The following is a 23,852-nucleotide window of genomic DNA, read 5'->3' as shown; positions in this document are numbered from 1 at the left end:
AGATAAATATGTATATTAATGCTACTTTATAAGCAAATTTAAGGATGCTTTTCACTGAGAGTCTGAAAGCCTACGGATCCAATGTTAACCTGCGGGGAAAGTTGGATGAAGATTTTACAAATTCCTTTGAAGTTTTCATGTAAATTTTTTTCCGAGTATTTTTCAAGCCTCTATCTGTGTCGTGTACTTTTTCCTTTTTTGAAATATCCATTCTTTGATTGTTTAAAATTCGAGAAAAAATGAATTTCGTTGAAAGAGGTGGTAGGTACTGTTTGATATTTTGCTCCATAAAAAATCTGGCAAAATATTTCCAGCACTCTTTTGAGACTTTGTTCGAAATAAAGCGACCATTTCTTAAAAAAAAAAAAAAAAAAAAAAAAAAACCCGAGTCCAAAACCGTATTCTAGATACTTACTAGATATTTGGATTCTATTTTTGTCTATATTATACTATGTTACTACAAATGTAAACGCATAAAATGCTTTCCACAGCTCAACAAACATTTTTGAAAATAATTTCTCGAGCCAAACTCGTAAAAAATTCTTTACAAGGTATGTACACATTGATCATGTAATTCATAATACAGTGAAATCCAGTAACAATGAACTTCAAAATCGGGACTGAAAACTTATTTGGTTGAAACGGGTACTTCGTTATACTGATATACGTTGTAACAGGATTTCACTGAATTTTTCTTTTGAAGACTTTCTAAGGAGAAAAATGATACATACCTGCATTTCTTTAAAGCATGAATGAGTATAAAAAAATTGTTTTAAAGCAGGGTTGGGTTCCCAGGGTCGTGACCCCAAATGGGGTCGTGTAGCGTTTCTTCTTCGGTCGAAACATTATTCCTACCACAGTATAGTTGGGGGTGGATCGAATCTAACATAGCAGTTTTGTAATGTAGGATCTAACGTAGCTTTCACAATGTTGCCAGGTTAGGTCCACACCTTGCGATACTTTACTGACATGTAGGCTACGTGATCACAGGTCCTTTACTTAGTCAAAAAAGGGTCGCAACGTGCAAAAGATTGGGAACCACTGGTTTAAATTTACAGATAATTAGAGAACTGATGGGGGAAGGGGGAGAACACTGACCATTTTGTTTTTAACTGGATGAATACACCATGTTCTAAGAATCTTTCGGTAGTCGTGTTACACTGAAATTTTCATAAGCTCAGACAAATAATTTGTCTGACGTCTAAAACATTTCCCCGAAACCTAAGGTTTTTCAATTTTAGCCGATCTTTATCAATATATATTTGTGTGTATGCACTGTGCAGTCGCGTCTGTTCATAGTGAAGTCTAAGGAACCGAATAACAATTTCGTATATAGCCTCAATTTCGCTATAAAAAGGTAAACAACAAGAAGGGAACTGAACCATAAATACGATATATACGGCTTGAATATTAGTACGAAAAACCAAATTTCTAGTTGAATTTTAATTCAAAGTGTCAAAGGTCAAAGTTTTTTAATATCCTGGATAAAAAAACAAATACATAGCCACAAGTTTTCAATCAAGCAATGCATTTTCTACACTTATAATTTACATCTTTTACTTGTGCTTTTAAGACGTTGTTTTTGACTTTTATCTATTTCTTGCACAAAGCTCATGCTTTTTGAAGTGCATATTTTATTTACAATTTACACATTTAAAAATTGAAGCTATTTTGGAACACCCGATTTAAAATGGTGTTAAAGCTTCATTGAAACATTATCATTATTTAATATTATTCATAAATGGGGGGAAAAAATTCAAAAAAAAAAAAAAAAATTAATACCAAACAGAAAAGAAAGAAACATTTAGCATCCAGCCCATAGCTTTCATTTGAATTTTGACGTCTTGAATTTAAATTATGTTTTTCACAATCACGAATTGTGGTAGAACCCTACTCGTTGGGTTTCTTATTTCTACAAATGGTTCCTATCAGAATTATATTTGTAAAAGTCATGATTTGAATACAAGACGTCTACATTCAAATGAATTCCAGGGGCTGGATGCTGGACGTTGTTGACTGAATGCTGTTTTTGTCTGAAAAGTATTGTGTAAAATCGAGAGGGTCGGGAATAAGTAAAATTGATGGCGGGGACATGAACTTCACCGCCCAGGAGGAGGGACATGCTCGCGAAGACACGTGGAACAGACGAGTTTGCATTAAAAGAATAGAAAATTAAAGTCGAAAGAACATCAACTACGGACAAGTGAAAACAATAACCAACTGTGGTCGCTCAAAAAAAGAATATATTTGGTCTTGGTCAAGCAATAAGGTATTCGAGGGCGAATGATTGGTATTAGTCTCACGCAACTTTGCGCACATCTCTCAACTTTTGTTGATTTTAAATGTTAACATTTATTGACATAGAAATTACACTATTTTAATGTAAAAACGTGCAAATTAAATTACACTTGTTTCGGGGTTATTAAGAACATCTTTATCAATAGAGATAGATACATGTGTTTCTGCCTTTTACATCATTCAAAAAGTTTTTATTGGGCCTGACAGATTTCTCTTCCACGTTCTGGAGTTATTTGAGTTACCCTAATTTTGCTAACAGTTTAAAATTTCTCCGGGAAGTCGAGAAGAGATCAAAAAAAAAAAAAAAGAAAAAAAAAGAAAAATTAGAAAAATTAGAGCAATAAATGTTAGTACACTCAACAATTTATAAATTATGCTTCATGAATACTTTTATACAAAAAGAGAAAAATTAAATTGAAATATTTTTAAAATTTAAAGGATCCTCTATAATATTAAAATCTGTTCGCGTCTGTCTGTCTGTCTGTCTGAAGATCTATCTTCTCGAGAACCGCTGCGAATCGAGAGTCAAACGAGATACCGATCAATTAGAAATTTTCCAAAGAAAACAATAGGACCAATCTCGTAATTGTGCGACTTTAATTAGCTGAGATATTAATTAAAACGTCAATTAACAACACGTTCTCGGGAATTCTTATTTCTTTCCTGTTGCCATTTTACTTATGGGTTAGAAAAAAAAAATTCGAATGATCGTTTTAAGAGCGCAGTTTTTTGGCTGTTATCCAAGTCTTAAAACAACTTTTTCGTCTAGAATTTTATTTTAAATTGGTTGGCCGGTTGCTCTATTCGAACTCAAACTTTATTTATCGTCTGCCGTTTTATTTTTTTAGTCAACGCTCTTTAATCTTTTTAGCATATGAAAGTTATTTCTTTCGCCGTGTTTGTTTTAGAAAGTGTGTTATTCCGAATCCCAATTGGCTGCATTATTTTTTCTTTCATTACCAACGCTCATATATTCGTTTTTGTGCGACTCATTATGTTTATTCTGTTGAACTTTTCTATTTTACATTGTCACTTCTCTAGAATAGGTAAGTTTTCGAATTTAAACTCTTCTTATCCCTCTTTTTTATACTTTTGAAATACATTTTCCTAAATTAAGACAGTTTAGATTTTTTAAAATGATCACGTTATATTAAGATTGTTTAGATTTCTTTAAATAAACACGTTATTTTAAGACTGTTTAGATTTCTTTAAATAAACACGTTAAATTAAGATTGTTTAGATTTCGTTAAATGAAACAAAAGTTCGAGAACTAAGAAAGTTTACTCTTTTAATGATTTTAACTGAATAATAATCTGTTCAAATTAGTTCCGTGTAAAAGTATTTTTTTCTCTAAACAGTTGTTAATTTCAATAGACAAAATGTTGGTTAATGTTCGAAATAAACAAATTAGAAAATCGAAAATTTTAATAAATAAACATTGCACGGAATAAGAAATAAATTGATACCTTTATGCTTTTGGAGAAACGGAGCCCGAGATTGGGGTACTTTGGTCCGCATTAAGAAAACCTTTTGTTACAATTGCAATGATGAATATTATCAATATTGTAACAAACTTATACTTCATCACCATTTACGCCAGAACCATCTAAATTTTTGCAAGAATCAGCACAAGTCAGAGCTCAATATTTCTATCAACAGACTATTTCTTTTGAAGTCTTTAAAGAGTGGACAACGTACCTGAGTTCTTGGTTTTGAAAAAATGCTAACATATTTTTCTCTTTGTGACAAAAAAATAAAATAAAATAAAATAAATAAAAACATCTGTAATTAATTCTGAACTAAAAGAGCAGAGGAGTTCAATTTACTATACTAATCTTGATGTTAAAACCGGGGGAAAATAAAAGAGTTTTAGACACCTAAAAATTAACTCAGCATTGTTTTATAATAAAATTTGATCAATGTAACTTCCATAGTATATCGTTGTTGGATTTGTGCGACTATAAATTCTATGCTTGAGAACGATACTAAGTGTCCCGTGATCCAACATCCTCGACTTCCTCTGTATATTAAACATGCAGTACAATCGGAAAGGTGTATATTACTCTGCACGAAATATTCATTTAAGAATAATATTTACAATTTTACTTAATCTACGAAACTCTTTCATTATGAGCATTAGTTTTGAATTATACTAACTTATGCAAATATTAAACTAATAGAAATACATTTAAATTAGAGACGATAAAAATGTATGCTTATGAAGTAAGTTTTAAGATCCATATGTGAAACCTCGTGATAATAATAATAGTTCTTTGTTTCTGTAATTTTCCCTAACCGGCCACTTAATTGACCCGCCCTTCCCCCCCCCAAAAAAAACCTTTTATTTATTTATTTTTTTTAATCGAGTAATCGTGGTTTGGTTTTAACTACTTCTATGTTTCTACCTTAATTATGAGTTCCTTTGTTGAACTATATTCATGTATAAGGTAGAATCCATGTCAATTCAACCAGGGGGTTCACCTTGATGGTTCTTGATTTTTTTTTTTTTGAGTTAAACATAAGTTAAAATTCGGTAAAAAAAATTGTTATAAGCGTGTTTTTTTTTTTTTTTCGGTTTTGTCCCCCCAAAAAAAATCCTGGACCGAGATACAGACCATCAAACATAGCATGTCGGACATCATTTCTCACTTGCGATTTTTGGCAAAATTTGTGAAGTTCCTTATTTATAGAACGGTACAACATATTTTGTTGCGGAATGTTTCATGTAAAGTTTTTTTTTTTTTTTTTTTTGAGGCGTGCACCTTTTTGAAATGCCAATGTTTAGTTTTTTCCGGCACGTTTTTTAAAAAAAGAATAAAATAAAAAAATTTTCCTCAAAAACGCCAATTTTAATTTTTTTAAATTTTTCTACCGTTGATCTAAATTTTTCTACCCATTGATAACTATATTCCCTGAAAAGGAGAGCTTCCACTTTATTTATAATAGGTTTTAAAAGCGTTTCAAAAATTCAGGAATTTTTCTACAATCGTACCAACAACGGTTGATCTACTGCATGTCCTAAACAGTACAACATGCTATTTTGGATTTGAAAAAAGCGTTACTTGTAGTCTAGAAACAGATACCTACAAAGTTGATCATGTTTTAAGCATTGCTAGAAGTTGGTTGCTACATATATTAACTTAGGCGGAATTTCTATTTGCTGTATATGTTAACGATTAAATAAATCTCTAACCATAATGGCATATCAAAATACCAAAATACTACACTACGCTATAAAAACGATTCAGAAACGTTCCTGGAAAATAATAGGCAGCTGATGTGGCGAATTTCTGCCAGTAATATATTATGCAAAAAACAGGAATATTTTCCTCTAAAAGTCAACGCCCTCCTGAAATGATCCTTTAATCTTTCTAAAAAACACAGATCTCGGGTGTTAAAGCCAATAATGTTTCTCGAGTTTGTAGAGAAAACTTAATTATTAACTTGCCAAGAAAGCTCCAGAAGCATTATTGCAATCATGACCACAGCTAATGCAGAATTTTAAGTACCAAGCTCGCTTGCCTGCAATTCTTGCAAAGCAGCGGATTCCAGACGCTTATTCGCTTCCATTGGGAGCTTAGTCAAATTCCATTGGGAGCTTAGTCAAACTAGATGGGCGATTAGTGCGCTGTAGCCAATACACTTAATAAATACGCTCAGTTACTTTTTAAACTTGTATAATATTAAAATCTGTTCGCGTCTGTCTGTCTGTCTGTCTGAAGTTCTATCTTCTCAAGAACCGCTGCGAATCGGGAGTCAAACGAGATACCGATCAATTCGAAATTTCCCAAAGAAAACAATAGGACCAATCTCGTAATTGTGCGACTTTAATTAGCGGAGATATTAATTAAAACGTCAATTAACATAACGTTATTCGGGAATTTTATTTCTTTCCTGTTGCCATATTGAATTTGCATGAGCAAGTAAAATTCTAATAATTGTTTTAAAAGAGATTTTTTGGCTGCTGTCCAAATCTTAAAACAACATTTCCATCTAGAATTTCATTTTAAATTAGTTTAAAATTTGTTGCTCTATTCGGATATAGCATTTATTTTATCGTCTGTCCTTTTTTTATTTTTTACATTCAACGTTCTTAACTCCTTTCAACATATGAAAGTTGTTTCTTTAGCTATGTTTATTGATTGTAGTGTAAGTTTATCATTCACCGGCCTCATATTTTGGTACATTTAGGATGTGCGACTAATTATGTTTATTTTGTTGGACTTTTTCCCGTCACATGTGTGAGCGAAATTAATAACTCTCTTTTTCCTTCCTGTTTCTATTTTTGAAATACAGTTTGTATCGTTAAAAGAACATGTTAAATTAAGATTGTTTGGATTTCTTTAAGTGAAACAGAGTTCAACAAAAATATTGTTTTTAAGGATTTAACTAAAGTTTAATTCGAATCTGATGACTTGGTATTAAATTAATGCTGATTGGTATTTATTAAGTCTTGGTGCTTTAGTTTCACGAAAGCAACCAAAAAGTATGTGTCATTTTATGTAAAAAGCTGATCGTAATTGTACATACAAATGTTTCAGGTATAGTCTATCAGATTTAATTCAGTCTAAAGTGAGCACAGATTATAATTGATTATGCATATATTTTCATCTTTTGTGCTAATTGAAAATACTCAAAACTTGCATTATTGATAACTATGATTAACTTTAAAGAGATTTTTGCAAAAATATGCTCTACTGGTGTTTTGCAAACCTTGCATTACGCGTATTTATTTACTCCTTAGCGCTTTAGAAACTGATGTCAGAGTAATACAAAAACATAAATTGGACATCTCTTTCATTTTTTAAGTAGCCCGTGCAACGCCGGGCACGCAGCTAGTAGTATACTAATGTGTGTGATTTGCAAATGTGGAATTATATTTTCAATTCTGATATTTTTTTCTGAATATAAATTACGTATGTAAGACATTGTTCACATTCTTACAAGCAAACAATTGACGTAAATAGGGAATATTCCACGTAATTGTTACGATTGTTTGATTGATTGCAATAGTTTGCATCAATGAAAGCTTGATTGAGTGCAGCTATCAAGTTTAGGACTTCGTTTGCACGAAGCTGTCAACATTGTGTGGTAATAAAGAGGTTTCATTTAATTTCGAAATGCGAGCATGAATGAATTTTCTGAAAATTATGCTTTTAGCCGTTGCTTTTCTCACCATAGTATCCGCAGAAAGGAAAGCATTTCTGATTATGTTTATTGTTATTATTACTATTTTGAATCGCAGAAAGCAATGCATAACTAATGTAACCAAAAATTGAAAACCGTTAGGAAAAAAAAAGACCTGAGAAGAAAAAAAAAATCAAAAGTTTTAAAAAGTTATTCTATTCCTCCTAACATTTTGCATTTGAATAAGTCGAAGTACATTGTTCCAAGTGTACTGCAAGTAAACTGCAGCTTGTATTTTTAATTTAAGTACATTATTGCAAGTAATTCCCTGTTGCTCGTGTAATTCCACCCACGAAATGTATTTTCAAATGTTCTCAAACATCATATAACTGCTGCTTCGAAAATACACTTCAATAAAAGACTTACCAACTACTTATTATTATAGCCTGTTGCACTTTTCGTCTAATGCGTAAAATATTATTATTATTATTATTATTATTATTATTATTATTTTTGAAAAAGAATTTCAATTTTAAGAAGTATATTAATCATTTAGTCTTGTGTATGCTGCTCTAGTCACCATGCTGATTATCTATGTTTTTGCGGGATGATTTGTTTACTGATAGTAAACAAATGCAGCCCTGCGCATGATGAATCACCAGAAAAATATAAATAAATATCTAAAACAGTAATTGATTAATTAACAAAAATGTCAGTTCAGCGTTGCATATCCTCCATCGAATTGCAGAAGTATTCCTTTTTCGACCATATATATATATACATATATACTAAAAATAGCGGGATCCCCCCCCCTCTTTGAAATGTAACCATATCCTAATATGAAATTGTTTTCTGATTACGACATTTCTGCCGTTCTCACAATAATTAAAAATAAAATCAGCATCGTTCCACCTCTTGACTGTAAATATCCGATAACCGATATGTAATCTTCCCTCCTCACCCCTCACCCTTTTTTTCCGGGACTACACCACAGGTTTACACTAAGCTTATACCTCTTGTTATATATATATATATATATATATATATATATATATATATATATATATATATATATATATATATATATATATATATATATATATAATCATATCCTAACGCAAAAAATTGCATTCTTTAATTAAACATCAGACAAGAAACTAATTAGCTTTATGAACGAAATAAGATTCGGACGTGGCAATTGAAAACATCGTTTAAAAAAAAAAAAAATAAGACAATCGTTTTTCCTGTTCAATTTATGATAAATTTTCTTTTCATTCATAAATTTTTCATGAATATAAAATCTGGGAACGCATATCCAAAAAAAAAAAAAACTTTGTTTCAAAAATTACGGCAGACCCTTTGGTACTGACTTTATTTTCTGTTCTGTTCAACCTTCGCATCGGTACTGTTCAAGTGGGGTTTCGGCCGCCAGCTAATTTCCTTGATTGCTCTTCACGACGGGGGTCATTTAGGGGTTTCTTTCCCTCCAGAACAATGACAGCTGTGACAGGTCACGTGTTCCTGCCTTACATCGATTACCGTCCACTCCATTGGCTGTTGAAGTGTCAATCACTTGATTCAGGTTCACGCCCATCGTTCAAGGAAGAAAGTCATTTACACCCTAACTTCAAAGTTTTCCCTCACTGAAGAGCAGCCTTAAGACTTCAATTCCGAAAAAAATTAGGGGAGAGTCCCGAACATCATCGAAGATCTTTTAAAAATAAGCTATTGGATATTAATTTCCAAAAAATCGCCAAAAGAGAGTCTCTGAACTCCATCCTTTCCCCTAACTAAAAAGATGACTTACAATGTTGTGTTCAATACTTCAATGTCAGAAAGTTTCGCGTTGGTTCTAATGATTTCCCCTCTCTTTAACGTTACGACAAGTGTCTATAATGCTTTTCTCGAACTTTATTTTCTTAAAACTGCTGAAGGAGACTCTCTGAGCTCCATTGACGGTGCCAAACATGGCCCACAATCGCGTTTTTAAGGTTTCAATTTCGGAAAATCTCTCCCGAAGACTCCTAAAACTGCCATCTTACTAGAATATCCAAAGTTAATTTAAATTGCGTTTTTGAACCTTCAATTTCGAAAAACTACTGTGGTGGAGTCTCTGAACCTTATTTCTTCCCCTAACCTGACGTGAGGCAGCCAAATATCGCATTTTTACCACTTCAATTTCGAAAATTTTCTCGGAAGGGGGAGGGGGCGTAGCTTCTAGCCTTTTAATACCACCAAAGATGGTTTAAAAGGGCGAACTGCAACTTCAAAAATTTTTAGAAGGGGAGCCCATGGACCTTCTACTTCCGCCCGAATTCAACACTTATATAAAAAAAAAAATTTAGTTCATATTACAAGTTCTCCATCTTATATAAAATGGAATTGGCATGCTTATGTTCCTTATTTAAGTACTTGCGAGATTTTAAATCAGGCTCACACAAGGTATTAGAAAATACCTAAACAAATGATACTCCCCCCCCCCCATTCCCCCCTTAAAAAACAGGTTTGCACTATTTCAGTGGTGCCCAACTTAGGGCCAGCGGGACCCTTTCGGTCCGCGAAACAGATCCATGCGGCCTGTTGTTTTATTTGATGTTGCAAATCAAAAAGAAGGATCATTGACAGTGTTACAGATTTGGAGCCGAATATTCGAAATTTTATTTCTGAAAAACATACGTATTTAATGAATGAAAAATCAAGTAATGAAAACGACAATTGTTGATTTTCAATTTTCTTTCTTTTTCCATATTTTCTCAAGCAGAAAAAGTTTGGGCATCACTGGTTTATATAATACCATTAATTCACCATTAGGACCATTCCATCGTCACGTGCGAGACAAAAATATGTTTAAATTTCTTTAACATTTCATCATATCTCTTAATATTTTAATGAAACTGGGGTAAGTATTTTTTTTTTAATCTTTACATTTGATACAAAGATACTCCTGACACAATTATATTTTTATTGAGCAATTTTTTTTATTTAAAATAAAATTTATTTACATGCGTCACGTGAGATCCAAAGTCAACCTCTGGTAACTTGCTTATGAATAAGCTAATATTTTTGCTCCGTTAAAACAGCAAAGACGAAACATATTGTAGATTTTGAAAGATATAGTTCCAACGTAAAGAAAACATATCTCATTAGTTTAGAAATAATTATTTAAACCATTGAAAAAAAAATACGTATGTGCCCATTCCATTGAAAATGGTCATTTTGTCCCGCACGTGACAATTCCTATATTTCATAAAAAAGAAGTAATTTTTGAAGAAAGTTTTTGCTTAAGAAGCCACTCATTCGTTCGTGATTTCTTAAGCCACAAAATTTTGTTCATCATCCTTTTAAATTATTATTTTTTTATGAAATAAATGAAGCGTCACGTGCGGGACATAATTACCGTTTTCCGTGGAATGGCCATTATAATTCTAAAACTTTGTATATTTTCTTGTATAGAAAATGTTCATATGTGTAACTTTTTGCATGAATACATAATGTTATTTTTTACAAATTTCCTCACAATGACGACGCATCCAATTTCTTAAGTCAGTTTGAAATCGATAGAGATTATGGGTAACGACATTTCCTGTATGACTTATCGCATTGCCAATTTTTCTCGCAGATAATATTAAAATTACCGTTTTCCGTGGAATGGCCCATAATAATTCTAAAACTTTGTATATTTTCTTGTGTAGAAAATGTTCAAATGTGTAACTTTTTGCATGAATACATAATGTTATTTTTTACAAATTTCCTCATAATGACGATGCATCCAATTTCTTAAGTCAGTTTGAAATCGGTAGAGATTATGGGTAACGACATTTCCTGCATGACTTATCGCATTGCCAATTTTTCTCGCAGAGAATATTTCTATGCGTCATTCTATCAATTAAAAATAAATCATAAAATCGAAAATTTCCACTTATTTTATCTATTTACTAGTGGCATCCGCGCGGCTTTGCACGTAGTAGAAAATTAAAAGGTCTTTTGGTTCGCCTGTATATTTACAAATAATGTATGATGAATTTCTCACCAATTGGCTTGCCCATGTTACGGTTCCACGTTATAATAACTTGGTAATTTATTCGTCCATCTTATGATAATTTTTCTCGGGAAAATGTTCTTAAAATTGGAATAGAAAAAGAACAAAATCGAATTTTTGAAAAATCGCTTCGAGGTGCGCCCCCCCCCCCCCATGCTACAAACTAACTTTGTGCCAAATTTAATGAAAATCTGCGAAACGGTCTAGGCGCTATGCGCGTCACAGAGATCCAGACAAAGAGACTTTCAGCTTTATTATTAGTAAAGAATCAGAAGCTGAATTAGGAGCTTACTTATAGAGGACTGTGTGCCAAGCGCCTTGCCTCCGGACACACACAGGAAGGATTTACAGCACAAGAGAAGGAAATAACACCCAGGGCACCGGCGGGAATCGATCCCACGACCTCCGGCTTAGAAGGCGGAGCTTCTACCACATAGCCACGAGGCCCTTTTCCACATATTAAAATGAGAAAAAAAAAAAAAAAAAAAAAAAAAAAAACGGAACCTCGGTGGTTGAGTGGTACGAGCGTTTGATTGGCTTGGTACACTTGAGGTAAGGAGTTTGACTGCGAGCGAGCTTTTTTTTTTAGGACCGCGAATTCTTCAAATTGTTGTAGACATTTGCAATTGTCATTTGTGCAGAGTTAGGAATTAATAATAATGATTAAAAAGCTAACGGAAACAATGCACTATGTGTGCAATCTTCTGATCTCTCTGTGAATTTCAGTTATTTCTTGAACAGTGCTAGAAATTGTAAATGGGGAAAATACTTTTTACTATTTACTGTACAAGAAGCTAACCAGTTTGACATGTATCAGAAGATTGCGGACATAGCGCCTTGCCTCCAAAAACAGCACAGGAAAAATTTATATGAGAAAGAGCGAAAAAGTCCAACCCATATTCCTTCCTGAGCACAGGCAGTTGCCGGAGCAGCGCTTTTCGTCTCTCAGCCACTGAGGCTTCTGGGAAAAATGAGCGATAGTAAAACGTTTTTGGCAACAAGTCAATAAGTTTAAATATGCAAAGTCGAACGTTTGTTCATAAATACAACTACTATCGTCCATCCAGGCTTTTGGATTTATTGTGTTTAAGGACGTGGTAGTTGGGACGGTGGTTTTTGCGATGTCTGAAACTAACGCACCTGAGGATTCCAGTTCGGAATGTTTGATTGTCACGGCTTCTGATGAGCAGTCTTCATCTTCTTCAGAATCGCGTGCTTCAGAAACTCATCAGTTGCCGAGTTTTGGCGCCGGCTTTTCTGGAATATCCAGCACAGAATCCGTTTTAGTCGGAAAGACAGTATCCATCGAGTCTGATGATAAGCCATCACCAATGGACGCGAATGGCGATACCCAGGAAGCTGTTACCACCGAGGAACCAGCAGTTCCGGATGTGCAACACGAAGTGATGGAAGTCGCCATACCTTCAACGCCCCCATCTGAGGAAGTATCTTCCATGGAAGTTTCCCCAACTGCGGAGATGAAAGAATCTTCCGTAGATGTAGCTTCCGAAAAGACTGCACAACCGCCCGAAGAAGAAAGATTGAAGCAACTTGTTATACCGGCGCACCAGGAAGAAGTAGCCGTGGTAAATCTTCTCGAAATTCCTCCACTCTCACCAAGAACCGAAGAAATCTTCGACAGCATCTGCCCGAATGTTCGGAAGAACCAGGATTTAGGGCACGTGCACTACAAAACTGAGAAATGCTATTGCTTAGAGATTACAGACGAAGGTGGGCTTCAGAACCCTCATCGACCAAAAGCACGCACAGTTGAAAAAATAACCGATAAACATCGTTACGCGATAAAAATAGACATGCCGGAGTTTTCTAGAAAAGATATTAGCGTAATGATAGTAGAAGGCAGCAAGCTATCCATTCACGCCAAGCGAGATATCGACACTGAGTACGGTAATGAGTGTCACGAGTTCCAGAAGATTCTTAAGTTACCAGTTGACGCAAATGTTCTTAGTCTAGCAGCGAACTTGCACCAGGATGGTAAGTTAGTAGTGAAACTTGATAGGAAGACAGCAGTTCATCTTCGCAAGAGGACTAAATAAATATACAAACTTTCTTCGGGAAAATTCGTTTTAGTTGACTTTTTGTTGACTACTTAATTAGATTTAATCTAACAATTTGCTGAGAAACTTATTTCATGCGTGAATATTGTCATGTAGTGTTCGTAAACTTTTTAGATTTGTTATGGAAGTTAAACTTCTGGTTTGTTCATGAAACATTCTTTAATATATGTAGTGAAATAATTTTAAGTATGATCAATAAATGTTGATGGTTGCATTACTTCCCTCGTGAGAACAGCGTCTTTTGAAAAATAGTTTAAGCGAAGCTTGAGAAAAAATACTTACGCAATTACCTGAAACTAACCAGAAATGTTCATTTTTGCCAAAACAAATCCTTAACGATTTCATTTAAATTCAAAATCATAAATATCGAATTACTGCGATACTGATGTCTGCTTAAAAAACATGCATTCTGCTGAGTTATACTTCTTAAAACATTTTTATTTAACTTGTGTTCTGTTCCAAAGTTTCCGTGAACTTATCGAGTATTATGTTAATTACTCTGTCAGATGTAGGTATCTAGTTTAAAATAATGCTCGATTCGTGTTCATGCTCGATCGAAGCAAATTTTAAATAGAAATTGAGTTGAACTTTTAACTTCTTGGTACTTGCACATTTGAAAAAAAATCTTGTTTTTTTTCCGGAAGGATTTAGTGAAGGGGGAGGGGGAGTTAAAAAATATTCCGATTCAGAACTGTTTGCATCGTGACAAATATAACTCTAATTTTGACGCCTGACAAATGACGGTTAAGGAGACAAAGTAAGTTTTCCTTAAATTTTTCAATTTAGGCTTTTCAGTTTTCAGTGTAATTTTTGCATATTTTGGTTACATTTTAAGAGCAAAGCTAATTAAAAATGTTTTTGACTAAAATTTCTATAAATAGAAATGTATACGAAATTAAAAATCCAGTATGCATGAATATTTGAGTAAATTGTTTAAATTTGGTACACTGCATTAAATAGGCATCAAAGGTTTTTCGCTAAACTTTTTTTATGAAACAGTTAGAAATGTTTTGGAACTACTTTAATTGCAGCTACCGGCGAACACTTTTAGGAAAAAGTTTGAAGCTACATTTTTAGAGAAGAGAAAGCTAATGTAATTTTTTTTCCCCATTGTCTACCAGGGTGGTTCGAAAAGCTCTATTTTTTTTTTTTTTCATTTCGGAATCGCGTTACCTCTCAGTGTAGTTTAAGATCCTCAATTGTGGAAAAAATGTAAAAATTCTAGATTGACATCTGCAGTTCGTGCATAAGGCTGAAAGTATGAAAAAATAATAAAAATTGAAATTTTCGGATAATTGTTTTTTTTTTTGCATTTTTTCATAACATAAGTCATAAATTATTGGTATATAGCGTAGTTTGAACCCAAAAAATATTTTATAGCTTTTAAATAAGTTCTTTAGTTTGCGCATACTCCTTAAATTGGGCTTCAAATTTCTGGAGATTTTAGCCCAATTTAAGGCGCATGCGCAAACGAAAGATCTTTTATAAAAGCTATAAAATATTTTTTAGGTTCAAACTATACTGACAATTTATGGCTGTTGAGTTACAAAGAAAATTGTTTTGAGAAATTTAATTTTTCGCATATTTTTTCAAAATTTAATTATGCATGAACTGAAGATGTCAACTTAGAATTTGTTTTTTCCCCTCAATTGAGGATACCAAACTTTAAATGTTGAGAGGTAATGGGATTCCGAAATTAAAAAAAAAATCAATTATTTTTGAACACCCTATTGTTTACATATGCAAGATTAATGGCATTAGGTCGAAATTTTAAACCGGATGCAACTTTAATCTTTCATTTTTCCATAAATTTGAAAATTTGTTAAACTTAGCCAAATTATACACAAGTATTGCTACGGAAAGACCTACAAAAAAAAATAAGAAAAACCTTTTTAAAGATTCCGTATCCCTTTAATGACACTAAAAGCTTGTTTACCAAGTCATGGAAGCAATTTTGAACATGAAACATTTAAATTAGTAATTTTTTTTACAAATGAACTCTTCTATAAAAAGTTCGAAGTTTCTAAGAGAAAAAAAAAATTCTGAATTATTTCAGTAACCGCAAAAAAGTTTTAAAGATTGTTTGTATTTGCTTCTGTGAAACAAATTTCAGTGTCATACAAGTAAAATAAATTACCTGTGTGTAATTGTTACGTATTGGAGCTGCCTCGTTAGAGTTTAGAATGCTACGATTACTTTGGCTGGAACTAAAAACGGAGGATCAACTTACGACCAAACGGCACGACCTTGAGGGTCACGGATTTGGACGAAATTCTAGATGTAAGTCCCATCCCACTAGATATGAATTCAGGTAAAGCGGTTTGACTGCATAGGTCCTAGTTTGGCTGAAACGACGGTCCAAAAGTGCTAGTTTGACCCCAGAAATGCAATGGCATTTCCATTGGAATTTCAGACTTGGGCACAACTTTCGTTCTACCAATCTATTTGGCCTCTATTGTTAGTACAATGAGTGGAAGGGAAGCCAGGTCTGTAGGCTATTTATTAATGGGCATTTTTTAAGTTACTTAAAAAGTCAAAACAATCTTATATTTGATTTTTTATTTGCATGTGCAGCAAATCGGAGCTTTTTTCTCCCGTTTTTTGCTTCTCATTGTAGAATATCTTTGCTAGCAGATGATATAAATATCCAGTTAAAGTAAACGTTTTTATTGACAAACAATAAATACTTTTTACTAGCAGACGATTAATATGAAAAGAAAATAATGAGTTTCGTTTGCAAACGATAAACATCCTGTAACTGTTATTTTGGTAGTCAAGTTATTGAAATTAAAAGTAGTATCCAATTTAAATTTGAGAACCACATATTAGAAATTAGTATTCAACGTAATTCACTGGTAAGTGCGTACGAATGGCTCATACTGCAGTACAATAGCAGAAAAATAGGTAAAGATAGTAATTCTAAAGAAACTCCATTGCATTCCTGGGTACAAATTATCAAATTTGGAATTTCGTCACAACCGAACTAGGGCCTATGCAGCCAAACAGCTTTACCCGAGTTCATACCTAATGAGAATTGATCTACAGTCAAACCTTGATATCTCGAATCTCCTTATCTCAAAACAATTGATGTCTCGAAACAAACTTTCCCCAGCATTTTCTATAAAAACCTCAATGTATTTTCCATAGTTATCTCGAAATTTTTTTTTCAAAACCTTTGATATGTCGAAATTTTTGCACAGAAGCAATTTTTAATTTAAGCTTTTGTAGTAAAACCAGTTCCAGAGACAATTGCTATAGGGGAGTGTTGGTATGAAGGAGGTGCTGTGTTTTCCCCGAGTTTAGAATCTTTTCTAGAGCGCGTTCGAGACTAGTTCGAGAGTGCATTTCTCTCGAACATGTTGTCCACTTTGAGGAAAGGGGTTCGATTTTTCGTCCGTCAGTTTTCAATTGAAAACGGAAAATGCGTTCCTCATTTTCATCATTCAGCTTTTTTAACTCCAACAAAATGGCTGCTGAGAAGTTTTTGAATGTGAGATTACTGGTTAAAGATAAAATTAGAATTTTTGAATTTTTAGGTGAAGAAACAAAGTTGAAATTGTTGTTCATTTCAAAATATCATCCTGTGCACTTTCGATAGTTAAAAAATCTAATGAAAAACGGAAGACTACTTTATTGATTGTAATTCGAAGAAGTCCCATAGTACATATACAAATGCGTATAGCGTACGTGTTTGTAAATGTGAGAGTTACTAGTGAAATTTTTTTAAAACCTTGATAACTCGAAAAACTCGATATCTCGAAACATTTTTCCATCCCGAGAGATTCGAGATATCAAGGTTGTACTGTATATCTAGAATTTCGTCTAAATGCGTGACCCTTAAGGTTGTGCTGTTTGGTAGTTAGCAAAGTCTCTTTTACTTCTACAAGAAATGTAGCAAAGATTAATTTTAGTCTGTAGGCAGTGGTGTTGCTTTTAAGAATTTCGGATTAAAGAACTTCTCTATGGTAAAAAAAAAAAGGTTTCGGAGGTGGTTATGCTCTGAATCTCTCCCTCTGGATATGCCACTGATTATCGATCAGTTTGTCCTCCAAATTCGCCTCGGTTATCGAAATAAACTTTGAATTTTTAATTATTATTCGAATAAAATATTAGGTTCTAATGGTTAAACAAGGAGTCTTGCGATAAATAGCAGTTTTGTTAGGAAATAGTAAAACAAAGTAACTTTTTTTAAATAAAATTTCTTAATCTACTTTCTCAGTGACAATGTTTTTTCAGAGTTTCTGGTTTTTAATTACGGTCAGTAACAAGGATAAATAAAAGTAGTCTTAAAGTTGATTATTAAAATCAAGATAAACTAATTTCTAGGTTGATTTTAAGCAAGCATTGATTTGAAAAATATGGGTTTTTAAAGTTTCTTCTGTTCAAAAGTTATCAATTTAAGTTTTTAAACGCTTTTTCCTCTTCGTTATATACCTGTTCAAAATTGCATTCAAATTTGAGCATACAAGCGTGTTATACAGAGATCAGATGTGCAGCAAATATAAGCTATTGTCTCTTTATGAGCAAAACATTTATATGAAAACGAGTGCTTGTTTTCAATAACGATACACAGCATGTTACGCAAAAATTTGAAGTTTTACCTCAAATTTCAAAACGAAAGCATTTTTATTTAGTTTCCTTTTTTGAAATACTTTCTACACGCTTGGTTCGCACTAAAAAGCATTAAATAAAAGAAGCGTATGTGGCAGTGAGAAGCAAAGGGATGTAAGTGGCAAAATTAAAAATTTGGAGATAACCAGTACGAATGGTAGGGGAATCTCTCCTCTGTCTTGCGGCAAGAGATAGTACTAGTAGCCCTGGTAGGTGCTGCTGTACAGCATGATTTAGAAAAAAAAAAAAAAAAATCAAGGAGTTTTACTCAAAACTTGAAAATGTCCACTTACATCCCTTTGCTTCTTTCTGCCTCAGTGGGAAAACGATGTCTTCTTCACCAGAACAAGATGGATGATTTAGAAAAAGTCGATGACATATCTAGGATTTTATCTTTAAACGTGTTTTACTCCAAACTTGAAAATTTGCACTTACATCCCTTTGCGTCTCACTGCCTCATATAATCTCTCGTTTACAACTCAAAATTTCCGAGTCGTGATAGTATCTGAATGTCAATTCTGAAGCAGTCAACAAAATTCAAATAAAAAATCTGAGTGAAGAAATGGGCTGTATACAAATTCAGCTTTTACTCTACAGCCTATATTTCTTCTCTTATATTTAATTTTAATTTTGTTGGCTACTTCAGAATTAGCCTAAGTACGAAGCGTGTTTTAGTAGAGTTTTGTAATAAAGAAATCATACTTATTTCATGCCTTTTAAAGCGAATTAAGCGTTTAGGAAGTCTTTAGACATGGGAAAACATTTTAAAAATACTTTGTCTTCCATTCCTCCTGCAACGCAGTTATGCAGGTGTGCCCCCCTAAATATCGAGATGACCCCCCCCCCAAATGAGAAAAATACCCCTCAACACTCCCCCTAAAAATTTCAATGGTGCAGTCTGCGGCATGACCCCCCCCCCTGAGTTATGGCCTACTTATCTAATATTGGTCATAGCCGTTTCGCTCTTGTGCGGAACGATTGATAGTATATTTCTTCAAACATTTCAACGTGAAACATAAAACTGACGAAGGGAGCAGTCTCTTTGCAGCGAGGCTTTCAATTGCTAACATTCATACTGTATATGATAAAGACCTGTATGTTCATTGAGATAGTTTTTAACCCCTTCAGTCGGAAATATGAAATACAGGGTGTTTCAAAAAGAATGTCCCCAAAAAATGACTATTCAGATTTTAATCCGTTTCATTAAATAAAGGTATCGTTAGAATGGGGAAAATCTCGAGTTTCACGGAGTTGCCGACAGGCAGCGCTAGTTCCCTTTCTTCGCCTGCCATTTCAGTGTTTGGGGAAATGGCGACTGCACGACAAAAATCGAATTGTGTTTACGCTTCGCGAAATAAGAGTCCGTAACAACTGTTCATGTTTAGTGTGATTTTCGTCGAGAATACCCTGGTGTTTAACCTCCTGTCCCGAAGAGCATTACAAGTCGGTATAAACAATTTAAAGACACGGGTTGTCTGTGTCGGAGGAAACGATAAATTTCATTAACTTTCGTTATATAATGAAGCTACCACTTGGTTTTAAGAAAGTTTTGGAATCTACCTTATTTAAAAACAAACAAAAAAAAAAACTTTCGAATTTTCAAAATTAATTTGAATTTTGAAATTTTGAATTCAAATTATATTTTTCGCAATGACGAGTTGCAACAGGACCCTACTCATTGGTTACTACACCACTCGCTTGTTTTTAGAAACGGTTCCGGTCCCTCCTCTTGCAGTGGCGGATCTAGCCGATCATTTTGGGAGGGGCCATCCAAAATTTTTGAACAAACTCTCGAGAAACTTTATTAAAATGAATGATTCTAAAGGGAGATTGAGTGTGTGTGTTTGGAATCCACCCTTCCTAGAAATATTTTACCTTAGAGGCTCTAAAAATCTAATTTTAAGCTGTTTTTACACGTATTAATATAGCGATGAGGATTCGTGAGCTCTCCCAACGAAACATTTCGAAATTAAAGCCATAAATACGCAAATTTAGGCTCTCTTTGGTCTAGAGAGCAATAGGTGACTCTGAGGACAACAGCATTTAGAGAACGTCCAAGTGTCTAAAGTTGGAATCAAGATATGATGCAAACGAAGGAGAAAAATTTTAGGAATAATAGTTCTTTTTCGAGGAGAGAGATATAATTTCTCTCCCAATTAAGGCCGAAATTTCTTTTAATGTAAAAAACATGTGTTACATTTTGTTATTTTTTCATAATATTTTCGTTTTTTTCTCCTTAAAAAAAAAAAAATCCTACAATCACAAGGCTTTGGGAGGGGCCATGACCCCATGGCCCCCTCTAGATCCGCACCTGTCCTCTTGGGCGGTTACGTGTGTATAGTTGTGTATGTGTAGGCTTGTGTGTGCGTGTAGACCTGTGTGTATGTACGTTGGCGGTGTGTATGTGTGTGTGAGTGTGTATGAGCGTGCGTGTGTGTAGGTCATAAACACCACCGACTAGGAGCAGTGACTACCGGGGGACAGTGCTCAGGACCAGAGGAGTCGCGGCTGCAGAAGACGGTGGGGTTGAAAAAGGAACCGGACATCAAGGACGGTCAAGTGAAAACAATTAGCAATCGTGATTGCTCAAAAAACCTTTTTTAAAGGAAAGTGACAACAAGAGTAAAAGGAAAGAATTCTCAAATGGTGGACGATTTCTTACTTAGGATGTCATTATCTGTTTTAACAATTGCTTTGATAGGTCATTGACTACAAAATTTTCATTACGACAGAATGATTTTCATGTTCATTTTATAAAAGCACTTACTCACAACTCATATGATGCTTGTATTTACGTTTCATATCATCGAATTCCTTGCAACAATGAGTTTCGAATTTAGTAATTTTAATGAAAAGGTTTTAATTTAGTAAAATGACGTCTAGGCAAAGCCTTTCTCATTTACATCGAAAGTAATGATTTGATTTTCCATGCACAGCTTTTTCTTCTCATGAATCACAGTACGGTTAATCGAATGTGTAGGCCCTCTTTATCTTATCCTCCTCTGTCCGTGAAAAAGAGAATCATCCTAATTTGGTAATAGTATATCAGTTCCGGATCTAGGGAGGGGAAGAGGGTAAGTCTTGAAGTATGAAGTGAAAAGGGATGAAGCGAGCGCGAGCACTGAGACTACCGAGGGCGGTCATTCCAAGCTCGTCAGCTTGCGAGATCGAGAATTTCGCTCACGTGATCGGTTGTGACGTAGAAATGTCACAAAGTAGCATTTTGATCTACTTGAACGTAGCTTGTGGCTAGGTCCGAGTAGATTAGAATACTACTTTGCGACATTTCTACGTCACAACCGATCAAGTGAGCGGGAATCTCGATCTCGCAAGCTGACGAGCGCGTGTCCCCGCTTTAAATACTAGTAGAGCCCAATAACAGAAACAAAGTAGCCGGGGGGCCGTGGTAGCCTGATCGGTAGGGCATTGGACTCGGGACCGGAGGGTCTCGGGTTCGATCCTCACTGGTCGAAGACCCACCGTCGTCATTAATGGTGACTGGGCGACGTTAAATATGCTCGTGGTCACAATGTCCTCCAAGTGAAACGATACCTCTGGGGGTGCCAGACTAGGAAGTTATTCGGCTCCTGGCCTGGTTCTAAATTGTCTCTCGAACTGTCCATAGATGGCACCACCATCTATTGTGTTGTCTTTGTTCTGTCCTGGAAAAACAAAATTCTTGAAACATTGTGAATTAATAGAGGTATAAGCTTCCCTAGTGGAATAGCAGAAACCTCAATCTGTGTGTGTGAAAGAAAGAAAAGAAAAGAAAGTAGCCGGGGTAAGTCTTACTCGTACCCTGTGCGGCAACTTCTGAGTTTGTCAACATTAGGTAATTTGCTCAAACACGGATCCGAAAGGAAGTCCATAACTCCCTTTGAGAAACAGAAAGAGACCCTAAATTTGCGTTTCTAAAACTTTAAATTAGGAAAATCACCCCGACCTTTGCGGTCCTTTCTACTGTCACAAAGTTTAAAATGCATTTTCAGAACTTTAATTTAAAAACATTTCCGTAGGAGAGCCACTTACCATCCTCCCTTAACTTGGCCGAACATAGCCTAAAAAAGCATTTTTAGGGGCTCCATCTTCAACCCCCTTCCCTTTCCGCTGTCTAACGTTGCCGGAAAGTTTTTTAACTTAACTGAAAAACGCGTAAATGTAGGCTGTGTCTAGTGGCGTAGCTAGGGTGGGGCGGAGGGGACAATTCAAAATTTTGGAAAAACAAACGTATTTTCCCGAAAAGGAGAGTATATTTTTAATCTATATTTGCAGGTAAAAAAAAAGAAAATCTTTTAGAAATTGGTACCACTGCCAGAATAAAATTACTTGGATATCAAACAAGAGCTTTTCTTAATAGCATATCAGTACAATTCCTTGTTTTTCTCTGAGGGGATGGCAGAGGAAAATCATGAAACCAATGTTTTTTTTTTCTGCTGTAGAGGTTAACTCGTGGAGGAAGAAAACAATGAAGTTTTCCTAAATTTCGTAAAAGAAATATTTGACACTTGATTATAAGAGTGTTTCTTGAAAACCTGCAAATAAAGCAAAAACTTCCCTTTTTTACCATTAGGAAACTGGTAGCAAGAGTAAGAAAGAGAGGGGGAAGGATCCTTCAAATCTGACAATCTTAGCAATTTATGTCCGTTTGATTTTTTTTTTTTTTTTTTTGCCATCGGCTATCGGCCATCGGCTATTTGAAGAAAAACAATGGACCATCGGCCATCTTTGAACAATCGGCCAACAATCGGCATCGGCCCATCGGCCAAAAAATGCCATCGGTCGAGTCCTACTAATTATCAATAAATATATCGAAATTCATGTACCTGCGAATTTGTTGAGGCGAACCAATCGTTAATCTGTTTGGCACATTCTCATCTCAGATACTAAAGTTCACTCGCAATCTCTAATTACACGATACTCAGTAATCCATAGCTATAGAACATATCATTGTCGCTCGGACTACATGTTATGTACAGTGGCTCCCAAAAGTGTTCGTACACCTACGACTTTCAATGAAATAAGACCCTATCCATTGGTTAGAATTAATACTTCGGAATAAGTATTCAATTATAAGATCTATGATCAATTTTCAACAAAACTATATGAAATTTTTAAAAAAATATTAAAACTTATTTTTTTAAAAATCAAAAACCAAAGAGTGCCGAAATTTTGTCTCAACAAGTCTTCGTACACTTTAAAAAATGTCTATATATAATTGAATAATCTAACTTTGTATTAAGTTATTATTTAGTAGAATATCATGCAGTATCAACAACACCTTTTAAACGTCAGGGAATAGATTTCATTATTTTTTCTTTCTTTTCTTTTTTTTTTCTTTTTTTTTTGCGTAATTTCTGAGTAAGTGTTCAACTACACTTCGAGTCTTACAGTTTCTAGCTCTATTATCGTTTCAAAGCCGTATTTTCGTAATCTAGCCTCCAGATATCTCTAAATATGTTACATTATGTTCAAATCTGGAGATTGAAGGAATATTTTCTAAACTTTTTAGGACAATTTTTGAGGCACAAGACGCAAACGTTGAAAACCGTGTGCTTCTTATCGTTATTTTGACAAAAAACAAAATTGTTTCCGATTACCAAATTTTTCGCTAAAGTTTAAAATTGGTTTTTAAAATATTTAAATAAACAGCATGATTCATTATTTCATCAAAAAATTCCAAACTACCAAGTCCTGATGCT

This window comes from Uloborus diversus, chromosome 9 (genome assembly GCF_026930045.1).
Source record: "Uloborus diversus isolate 005 chromosome 9, Udiv.v.3.1, whole genome shotgun sequence".
In the NCBI taxonomy this organism is placed as follows: domain Eukaryota; kingdom Metazoa; phylum Arthropoda; class Arachnida; order Araneae; family Uloboridae; genus Uloborus; species Uloborus diversus.
This window is presented reverse-complemented; position numbering follows the sequence as displayed.